Source organism: Oncorhynchus tshawytscha, linkage group LG01, assembly GCF_018296145.1.
Source record: "Oncorhynchus tshawytscha isolate Ot180627B linkage group LG01, Otsh_v2.0, whole genome shotgun sequence".
Lineage (NCBI taxonomy): Eukaryota > Metazoa > Chordata > Actinopteri > Salmoniformes > Salmonidae > Oncorhynchus > Oncorhynchus tshawytscha.
Window position 1 is genome coordinate 62656324 of NC_056429.1, and position 12319 is coordinate 62668642.

Here is a 12319-nt window from a genome sequence, read left to right on the forward strand (position 1 = left end):
AACGAGTAGCACAAACACAGAGAATCTTCCCCTCCAGTCCACTTTCACATTTACCACTACCACCATTATTCTAACAAACCATCTCCATTTTCTCCTAATTTTTTAACCAATTCAAGCTCACCCTCTTCCTCCCTCTATCTCTTCGACCTCCTCTGCCTCTCTTTTTCCCTCCATTCCTCCTCCGTAATCCAAATATGCGTCTTCTTATGATAATACTGCACTTCTCCTGATGTACATCTCGTTCTTGCTGTCTCAAGGGACTCCATTTCCCACTCACTCAGTTCCATCCTCCCATCCATCCATCCCTAACTGTAGACAGTTTTGTCTATGTTTGAGTCATTTAGGCTCGGCCCTACTCCTTGCAACTTCATTGAGACAACATATAAACTGGATTGATCCTCACCCTTAATAATGTTGATGACTGAATTGAAGTGCAATGTATGGTTGTACATTGAAATGTAACATAGGCCTACCTTTAAAAGTGTTTGTAATGCAAGTCAATTAAAAAAGTGTCGGTAAAGGACATCACTGACAACCTGAAACTGTCCATCCGCACAGACAGTATGAAGAAGGCGCCCAGTACCCTGCCCTGAACTTTAGTGTCACTGTTACTAGCCGGCTACCACCCTGTACTTAACCCTGATTCTTAGAGAATGCTGCCCTACAGTATGTACATAGTCATTGAACATTGGTCACAAGTCGGAAGTTTACATACACTTAGGTTGGAGTCATTAAAACTCGTTTTTCAACCACTCCAAAGAATTATTGGAGAATTTTCTGACCTCGCCTTCTGGATGATAGCGGGGAGAACAGGCAGTGGCTCGGGTGGTTGTGGTCCTTGATGATCTTTATGGCCTTCCTGTGTCATCGGGTGGTGTAGGTGTCCTGGAGGGCAGGTAGTTTGCCCCCGGTGATGCGTTGTGCAGACCTCACAACCCTCTGGAGAGCCTTATGGTTGTGGGCGGAGCAGTTGCCGTACCAGGCGGTGATACAGCCCGATAGGATGCTCTCGATTGTGCATCTGTAGAAATTTGTGAGTGCTTTTGGTGACAAGCCAAATTTCTTCAGCCTCCTGAGGTTGAAGAGGCGCTGCTGCACCTTCTTCACGACGCTGTCTGTGTGAGTGGACCAATTCAGTTTGTCCATGATGTATACTCCGAGGAACTTAAAACTTACTACCCTCTCCACTACTGTCCCGTCGATGTGGATAGGGGCGTGCTCCCTCTGCTGTTTCCTGAAGTCCACAATCATCTCCTTTGTTTTGTTGATGTTGAGTGTGAGGTTATTTTCCTGACACCACACTCCGAGGGCCTTCACCTCCTCCCTGTAGGCTGTCTCGTAGTTGTTGGTAATCAAGCCTACCACTGTAGTGTCGTCCGCAAACTTGATTATTGAGTTGGAGGCGTGCATGGCCACGCAGTCATGGGTGAACAGGGAGTACAGGAGAGGGCTCAGAATGCACCCTTGTGGGGGACCCAGTGTTGAGGATCTGCGGGGTGGAGATGTTGTTACCTACCCTCACCACCTGGGGGTGGCCCGTCAGGAAGTCCAGTACCCAGTTGCACAGGGCGGGGTCGAGACCCAGGGTCTCGAGCTTGATGACGAGTTTGGAGGGTACTATGGTGTGAAATGCTGAGCTGTAGTCGATGAACAGCATTCTCACATAGGTATTCCTCTTGTCCAGATGGGTTAGGGCAGTGTGCAGTGTGGTTGAGATTGCGTCGTCTGTGGACCTATTTGGACTGTAAGCAAATTGGAGTGGGTCTAGGGTATCAGGTAGGGTGGAGGTGATATGGTCCTTGACTAGTCTCTCAAAGCACTTCATGAAGACGGAAGTGAGTGCTACAGGGCGGTAGTCGTTTAGCTCAGTTACCTTAGCTTTCTTGGGAACAGGGACAATGGTGGCCCTCTTGAAGCATGTGGGAACAGCAGACTGGGATTGATTGAATATGTCCGAAAACACACCAGCCAAATGGTCTGCGCATGCTCTGAGGACGCGGCTGGGGATGCTGTCTGGGCCTGCAGCCTTGCAAGGGTTTATACGTTTAAATGTTTTACTCATGTCGGCTGCAGTGAAGGAGAGTCCGCAGGTTTTGGTTGCGGGCCGTGTCAGTGGCACTGTATTGTCCTCAAAGCGGGCAAAACATTTATTTAGTCTGCCTGGGAGAGAGACATCCTGGTCCGTGACGGGGCTGGTTTTCTTTTTGTAATCTGTGATTGACTGTAGACCCTGCCACATACCTCTTGTGTCTGAGCCGTTGAATTGTGACTCTACTTTGTCTCTATACTGACGCTTAGCTTGTTTGATTGCCTTGCTGAGGGAATAGCTACACTGTTTGTATTCGGTCATGTTTCCGGTCACCTTGCCCTGGTTAAAAGCAGTGGTTAGCGCTTTCAGTTTCACCCGAATGCTGCCATCAATCCACGGTTTCTGGTTTGGGAATGTTTTAATCGTTGCTATGGTAACGACATTGTCAATGCACTTTCTAATGAACTCGCTCACTGAATCAGCGTATTTGTCAATGTTGTTGTTGGAAGCAATGCGGAACATATCCCAATCCACGTGATCGAAGCAGTCTTGAAGTGTGGAATCAGAGTGGTCGGACCAGCGTTGAACAGACCTGAGCGCGGGAGCTTCTTGTTTTAGTTTCTGTCTGTAGGCAGGGAGCAACAAAATGGAGTCGTGATCAGCTTTTCCGAAAGGAGGGTGGGGGAGGGCCTTATATGCGTCGCGGAAGTTAGAATAGCAATGATCCAAGGTTTTACCAGCCCTGGTTGCGCAATCGATATGCTGATACAATTTAGGGAGTCTTGTTTTCAGATTAGCCTTGTTAAAATCGCCAGCTACAATGAATGCAGCCTCAGGATATGTGGTTTCCAGTTTGCAAAGAGTCAAATAATGTTCGTTCAGGGCCATCGATGTGTCTGATTGGGGGAGAATATATACGGCTGTGATTATAATCGAAGAGAATTCCCTTGGTAGATAATGCGGTCGACATTTGATTGTGAGGAATTCTAAGTCAGGTGAAGAGAAGGACTTAAGTTCCTGTATGTTGTTGTGATCACACCACGTCTTGTTAATCATAAGGCTTACGCCCCTGCCCCTCTTCTTACCAGAAGGATGTTTGTTTCTGTTGGCGCGATGCGTGAAGAAACCAGCTGGCTGCACCGATTCCGTTAGCGTCTCTCAAGTGAGCCATGTTTCCGTGAAGCAAGTCTCTGATGTCTCTCTTGAATGCTACCCTTGCTCGGATTTCATCAACCTTGTTGTCAAGAGACTGGACATTGGTGAGAAGTATGCTAGGGAGTGGTGCGCGATGTGCCGGTCTCCGGAGCCTGACCAGAATACCGCTTCGTTTGCCTCTTTTACTACGTCGTTGTTTTGGGTCGCAGGCTGGGATCCATTCCGTTGTCCTGGGTGGAAGGCAGAACACAGGATCCGCTTCGCGAAAGTCATATACCTGGTCGTACTGAAGGTGAGTTGAAGTTGCTCTAATATTCAGTAGTAGTTCTTCCCTACTGTATGTAATGAAGCCTAAGATTACCTGGGGTACCAATGTAAGAAATAACACGTTAAAAAAAACACTGCATAGTTTCCTAGGAACGCGAAGCGAGGCGGCCATCTCTGTCGGTGCCGGAAGCAATCCCCATGTGCAGTTACAAACCATAGTCTGGCTTTTTTATGGCGGTCTGGTTCATCCGTGGGAGCAATTTCCTAACACCTGAAGGTACCATGTTCATCTGTACAAACAATAGTACGCAAGTATAAACACCATGGGACCACGCAGCCGTCATACCGCTCAGGAAGGAGAAGCGTTCTGTCTCCTAGAGATGAACGTACTTTGGTGCGAAAAGTGCAAATCAATCCCAGAACAACAGCAAAGGACCATGTGCAGATGCTGGAGGAAACAGATGCAAAAGTATCTATAGCCACAGTAAAACTAAAGCCACAGTAAAACTTCTCATGAAAAGCCGCTCAGCAAGGATGAAACCACTGCTCCAAAACCGCCAAAAAAAAAGCCAGACTATGGTTTGCAACTGCACATGGGGACAAAGATCGGACTTTTTGGAGAAATGTCCTCTGGTCTGATGAAACAAAAATAGAACTGTTTGTCCATAATGACCATCATTATGTTTGGAGGAAAAAGGGGGAGGCTTGCAAGCCGAAGAACACCATCCCAACCGTGAAGCACGGGGGAGGCAGCATGATGTTGTGGGGGTGCTTTGCTGCGGGAGGGACTGGTGCACTTTATAAAATATATGGCATCATGAGGAAGGAAATTATGTGGATATATTGAAGCAACATATTAAGACATCAGTCAGGAAGTTAAAGCTTGGTCGCAAATGTGTCTTCCAAATGTACAATGACCCCAAGCATACTTCCAAAGTTGTGGCAAAATGGCTAAGGACAACAAAGTCAAGGTATTGGAGTGGCCATCACAAAGCCCTGACCTCAATCCTAGAGAAAATTTGACGGCAGAACTGAAAAAGCGTGTGCTTGCGAGCAAGGAGGCCTACAAACCTGACTCAGTTACAACAGCTCTGTCAGGAGGAATGGGCCAAAACTCATTGTGGGAAGCTTGTGGAAGGCTACTCGAAACGTTTGACCCAAGTTAAACCTTATTTGCCTAATTTGGCTAAGGTCTATGTAAGTTCCGACTTCAACTGTATGCCGAGCAATTGTTGGCTGCTTATCCTTCACTCTACGGTCCAACTCATCCCAAACCATCTCAATTGGGTTGAGGTCGGGTGATTGTGGAGGACAGGTAATCTGAATCAGCACTCCATCACTCTCCTTCTTGGTCAAATATCCCTTACACTGGCTTTAGGTGTGTTGGGTTATTGTCCTGTTGAAAAACGAATGATAGGCCCAGTAATCGCAGACCAGAGGGGATAGCGTATCGCTGCAGAATGCTGTGGTATCCATGCTGGTTAAATGTGCCTTGAATTCTAAATAAATCACTGACAGTGTCACCAGCAAAGCACCCACACACCATTACACCTCCTTCTCCATGCTTCACGGTGGGAATCACATATGCGGAGATGATAAAAATGCACAAATAAAATGGTAAAATGTCTTTGTAAATAAAATTATACCAATGACTGAGCCTATGATTGACTGGAGAAGGCCAGCCAACCCTGGTATATAAAGTGCAGTGGTTCATAAGGGTTTTGTCGTTTAAAATAAATCTCAATGCTCCATGGTAAAGGGTGTCAATTGATCTCAAATGCTGAGTGGAAGCATTCATATTCAAAATACCCCATAGTCTAGTATAGGCATAAATGTTGCCGATACTAGCCTTCTTCTGGCTTCAAAAGAAAAACAGGCCTTATTTCTAAAGTAAAATCACAACTTCAGCTTAATTTTTTTGTAAGTGTCACTCCTGCTCCCGCTCTCCCTCCCTGGCGCTGGAGGGTGCCAGGCTACCCGTCATCATACGCACCTGTTACCATCATTACGTGCAGCTGCGCTCATTGGACTCACCTGGACTCTCTCACTTTGTTTATTGCCCCTGCATGTATGTCTGCTCCTCTGTGTTGTTCCCTGTAGTAGCATTGTTTGTCGTGTCGTGTTTATGTCCAGATGCTGTCCCTGTTCCGTTGCATGTCCGTCTGTATTAAATGGTTCACTACCTGTACCTGCTTCTCATCTGCTGCGTTGGGCCTTACAGAAAGCTACTACCATTACATTACAAGAAGCATCAGGGAGTTTTTTAGGATTTTGTTTTGTTGATGATGACATCAGACTTGGGGGCCGCCACCGATGGAACCAGGGGTGCCTAAGCTGGCTCGTCGGGCTGTCATGCGCTAGCTGGCTCGAGAGGTTTCCTTGCCCCGATTGGCTCGGCAGTTTCAGACTTTGCCACACTTGCAAGGAATTTAGTCTTTACATATATAGCCACACCCCCACCTTAACTCTTAACTGTATCAGTGCGATACACATTGTAACCATTTATACAAATATCCTTATCAAGAACAGGCTTGCTGAGCCAGGTTTCAGAAAACACAATTACATCAGCATCAGTTGATTTAGCCCAAATCCTAACCCCATCAATTTTGGACAACGGGCTGCGTACATTTAAAATACCAAAACCAGAGTTAGATTTAAATTCAGAGTCGGTTTGGAGACATTGCATATCAGGGCCAGGTTGCATGTTACCTGATATCAACAAAAGAAGAATAACTAGGCACCTCGGTTTAATAACCTTGCACGGCCTCTCTTTTTTAGGAGACCTACTGCAAGCAAATTCTACAAGTGAGTTTCCAGACAATACAAAACAGTCATTTAAAACCATTCGACTTTGGTAGTGACACAGCTTCGTACTGTTCACATGCTGCAACTGAGGACAGATGATTTTTACACGCTACGCGCTTCAGCACCTGACGGTCCCATTCTGTGAGCTTGTGTGGCCTACCACTCCGTGGCTGAGCCGTTGTTGCTCCTTGACGTATCCACTGCACAATAACAGTTGATCGTGGCAGCTCTAGCAGGGCAGAAATTTGATGAATTGATTTGTTGGAAAGGTGGCATCCTATGACCAACACAACTCAGGATAAGACCCAGATGCAGACACAGGAGGCAGACAGTTAGATTCTCAGATGTTTATTACAAAACAGGAGGCAGGCAAATGGCAGGTCCAGGGCAGGCAGGGGTCAGTAATCCAAGACAGCATCAATATGGGACAGAACGGCAGGCAGGCTCAGAGCAGGTAGAATGGTCAGAACTGGGAGGACTAGAAAATAGAACCTAGATATACTGGAAAACACGCTGGTAAGACTTGACAAGACAAACTGGGAACAGATCAACAGAAAACACAGGTATAATTACACAGGGGAAAATGGGAGACACCTGGTGGGGTGTGGAGAGAATTACAAGACAGGTGAAACATCACGATGTGACATGACGGTGCCATGCTGAATGTCACTGAGGTCTTCAATAAGGCCATTCTACTGCCAATGTTTATCAATGGAGATTGCATGGCTGTTTGCTCGATTTTATACACCTGTCAGCAGCGGGTGTGGCTGAAATGGCCAAATCCACTAATTTGAAGGTGTGTCCACATACATTTGTATGTATAGTGTCTACATTTATATATACTATACACCATACTAGTGTATTCTACAGGAACCAATATCCCTCCCTAAAACAACCCTATGGAATAATCCTTGGAAAACTAAAGGCATGGAAATCATAAATGACTTAGTAACAGGAAATACTTTTATTTCCATGACAGAATTAAAAAGCAATTTTGGACTGACCAATGTAGATATTTTCAAATACATGCAACTTAAAAGTTAAATATCATAACATTTCAATTTTAAATCTTATGGACATCAGAGCAAACTTCAGGGAGTCTTATTTGAGTCACAGAAGGATGTTCATATGATAGGTAAGATATACAAAACCTTGCAGAGGTCATATCCAACTGACAATCTGTTAGAATATAAATTATTGGAACCAAATCTTAAAGATAACTGATGTTGGTGCAAGATGGAGAAAATGTTGGAGCATAACTAACGAAAGTACAGTTAACGAAAATGTACGCTAAATCCAGTGTAAACTAATGTACAAAATGTATTACAGAATAGACAAAATTCACAAATTTTACAGCACAATGGCAGAGTAATGTTTTAAGTGTTAACTAACAATGACTCAATAATGTCCAATAGTTATGGGTGGAGCTAGAAAGTTGGCTGCCAGAAGTATTACAATGCAAACTTGTAATCTGTATGTCTGCATATTTCAAGACATGGCATATGGGGATGTAGTGAGATACCCAATGGGCTGGACGAATCTCTTCTAACCACTCACCTTGAAAAAAAATATGTATAGTACCAGTCAAAGGTTTGGACAGACCTACTCATTCAATGTTTTTTAGCCAATCAGTTGTGTTGTGACAAGGTAGGGTTGCTATACAGAAGATAGCCCTATTTGGTAAAAGACCAAGTCCATATTATGGCAAGAACAGCTCAAATAAGCAAAGAGAGGACCCCTGTGGCGGGCCGGGTGCAGTGCACGCTAACCAGGTCGCCAGGTGCATGGTGTTGCCTCCGACTGGCTTCCGGTTTGGATGCGCGCTGTGTTAAAGAAGTAGTGCAGCTTGGTTGGGTTGTGTTTCGGAGGACGCATGGCTTTCGACCTTCCTCTCCCGAACCCGTACGGGAGTTGTAGCGATAAGACAAGATAGTAACTACTAACAATTGGATACCACGAAATTGGGGAGAAAAGAGGGTAAAATTCAAACAAAAATAATAATAAATAAATAAAAAATAAGCAAAGAGAAATGACAGTCCATCATGACTTTAAGAAATGAAGGTCAAACAATCCAGAAAATGTCAAGGACTTTGAACGTTTGTTCAAGTGCAGATGCAAAACCATCAAGCGCTATGATGAAACTCATTCTCATGAGTAGCGCCACAGGAAAGGATGACCCAGAGTTACCGCTGTTGCAGAGGATAAGTTCATTAGTGTTAACTGCTCCTCAGATTACAGCCCAAATAAATGCTTCACAGAGTTCAAGTAACAGACACATCTCAAAATCAACTGTTCAGAGGAGACTGCGTAAATCAGGCCTCTATGGTCGAATTTCTGCAAAGAAACCACTACTAAAGGACACCAATAAGAAGAAGAGTATTGCTTCGGCCAAGAAACACAAGCAATGGACATTAGACTGGTGGAAACCTGTCCTTTGGTCTTATGAGTCCATATTTGAAATTTTTGGTTCCCAACCGCCGTGTCTTTGTGAGATGCAGAGTAGGTGAACGGATGATCTCCACACGTGTGGTTCCCACCGTGAACCTTGTCGAGGTGGTTTGGTGACACTCTTGCGGATTTATTTAGATTTCAAGGCACACTTAACCATTATGGCTACCACAGCATTCTGCAGCGATACGACATCCCATCTTGTTTGCGCTTAGTAGGACTCATTTCATTTCCAACAGGACAATGACCCAATACACCTCCAGGGTGTGTAAGTGCTATTTGACCAAGAAGGAGAGTGATGGAGTGCTGCATTAGATGACCTGGCCTCCACAATCACCCCACCTCAACCCAATTGAGATGGTTTGGGATGAGTCAGACTGCAGAGTGAAGGGTAAGCAGCCAAGTGCACAGCATATGTGGGAACTACTTCAAAACTGTTGGAAAAACATTCCTCATGAAGCTGGTTGAGAGAATGCCAAGATTGTGTATAGCTTATATCAAGGCAAAGGGTGGCTACTTTGAAGAATCAAAAATCTGAAATATATTTTGAATTGTTTAACACCTTTTTGATTACTACATGATTCCATATGTGTTATTTCATAGTTTTGATGTCTTCACTATGATTCTACAATGTAGAAAATAGTAAAAATAACGAAAATACATTGAATGAGTAGTTGTGTCCAAACTTTTAACTGCTACTGTACATGCTTAGTTGAGGTCAAAAAAATTAATACAAGTCTGTCAGTGGTATAAATACTTGGTAGAACTACAATACAGAAACCAGCTTCCCTCTGAATGAACACATTGTGCTGTATTTATGTTTATTCTCTGAAAAATAGTTATTATACGGAAAATATTATTTAAATACCAGATTTCCTATAATATCCTCCAATATTCTATATGTGAAAGTTGATATGGTATTTGGTTTGCTACAACATTTGCTTTGAAGTAACTTTGAAGATTTGCGCATGAATTTTGAAGCCTCCTGACATAGGCCCTACCACTCCCATTGTTTCACTAGCAGCAATGCTAATGTTGGTTTTAGGGTAACTAAATAAAGAAAACAAATCCATATTTTTGGTCATTCTCTTTCAGGATGAATGTCAATAAAATGAAGTATATTTAAAACTTTAGTGTACCGCCCCTTTAAATGACAGTCGTTTGTACCACATAAATAAGATACAATTCATATTTACTTTAACATTCTAAAAATGAAATGATACTACAATCAAATGATGGTACATTTCACTGCATCTATCCGGTGATTGTGACAATTAAAACAATAATAATAATTTCCGCTCTTTAGTACTAATGTGGATCCTACTTTGGAAAAAAGATGCACATTATTTAAGGAAAACATTTCTATTTTAGTTTTACAGAATATGCAAGTTAACTGTATATTTGCTAAAACAGCATTCTGTTTTTGTTCTGTTTTTGATAACATTATTTACATGTCTAATGACGTTTTGATAAGAATTAAGTTTAGTTTGTCTATAATTGTTGCTTTTCCCATAGTTTTTTCTTGGGGTCAAAATGACCCCAGTTGGTAATATAAAATAAATTAATAGAATGAGGGTTGACAGATTATAAGCTTTTAAACATAAGATTTTAACTGAACAGTTACTTTAAGCCTATCAAAACAAAACATTTTATTAATTTGAGTCCCACTTTGGAGAGATATAGCCTACAGTGTTACATGGTGCACAAGGGACATCTAGTGGACATTTGGATACATTATTCTAAGTTGTTTTAATTTATTTCTTCACTCAAAAATCTCCACTCATTTGATGGGTCATAAATTAAAAACACCAATTTCACATCTTCATACAAGGCAGCAATAATGTTTACTATAATAGTCCAGGGTTTCATTTTTCCAAAGCCTATGTGTCTGTGTGTGTTCATGTGTGTGTGTGTGCGTGCATATGTCTGCGTGCATATGGGGTTCCTTCACCTCTGTAAGGTATAACGAGAGGTATTGACTTTTTTCCATGCCTCCATTAACTCTTTGATAGTTGACTTCGATACTTCCCGATGCCTTTGGGAATTAATTATAGGAAAGCTGGAGGCTGCTTGAGGATGGTTACTCTGCTGTCTGTGTGTTAAATTGTTACTATGATGCAAGGCAAACGTGGTATCGTGGCATTCTCTGGCTGTGGGCAACCTAGAGAGATTGATTGGTGAGCTTTCTGTTTTATCAAGGATCAGGGCCACATTCAGTAGACATGGCGCCTCAGGAGAAGTTGCCATTTTCCCCAGAACAATATGCCTCATTACTGGCACACTCACAATAAAGGTGAGATGTTGTTTTTCTCTTAGAACACAGCTTACTGTGTGTTACTTAGGCCCCTCAGCAACAACATTGTCTCACTCCATAGCCGTCAGTGGGTATCTTTTCATACTACATGACTGCGTACACATATGATTCCCTTAGGTAGATGTTTCTATTATCTATTAATGCAACCATGCCTCATAACATACTTTAATTTATTGACTAAACCATACAGTTGGGCAATTAGAAAAAAGCATGTGATCAGTATCAAGTCAAATGTAACCATCATGTTAAACCACCTTGGTATGCTTTAATGAGCCATTGAAATCTCAAGCTAGATGTGTATGAATGTTTGTCGAGAGAGACTAACGGAATACTTGTGGAGGCTAATGTATACAATATTCAGTGTTTTGAGCCCCAGTGAAGAAGCCTCTGGTCACTTGAGCAGCTAAATGAAAACACACAATATAGTATCACAGAGATAAATTAAACTTTCTGGATTCACTGTATCCCATTCCTCCATTCCACCAACCCCTCCCCCTTGCTCCTGGTCAGTCTCAGACGCAATCGACTGGACCTGTCTGGTCAGCTCATGGGCATGAGCTCTGTCCAACCCTTGGTCTTCACGTACAACAGCAAAGACAAACACAATCAATTGTTCAGTACTGACTCTTGTTTGGCTTCTGTGCTTTTCATATTATTTCTCTATTGTTGTTTTTTTCTACTCTCCTCTTGCAAGCAGAGAGGAGAAACTGAGAAATATATGAGGCCTGAGGATTTGATATTGGTCTGGCTTGTTAAATTGGCCTTGACGGCAGAGTAAATATGTGTATTGCCTTCAAAACCGTCCTTACTGCAGATCTACTAAAGAGCCCTATGGGTCACTATAACAGCTTATAAGATAATATTCTGTTTGTTTGTTTATTTATTTATTTGAATCAGTGGTCTTCTGTAGCTCAGTTGGTAGAGAATGGCACTTGCTACATCAGGATGGTGTGTTCAACTCCCATGGACCACCCATACTTAAAATTTACACTACAGTTCAAAAGTTTGGGGTCATTTAGAAATGTCCATGTTTTTGAAAGAAAAGCACATTTTTTGTCCATTAAAATAACATAGAATTTATCAGAAATACTGTGTAGACATTGTTAATGTTGTCAATGACTATTGCAGCTGGAAACTGTTGATTTTCAATGGAATATCTACATAGGTGTACAGAGGCCCATTATCAGCAACCATCAGTCCTGTGTCCCAATGGCACGTTGTGTTAGCTAATCCAAGTTTATTATTTTGAAAGTCTAATTGATCATTTGAAAACACTTTTGCAGTTACGTATGTTAGCACAG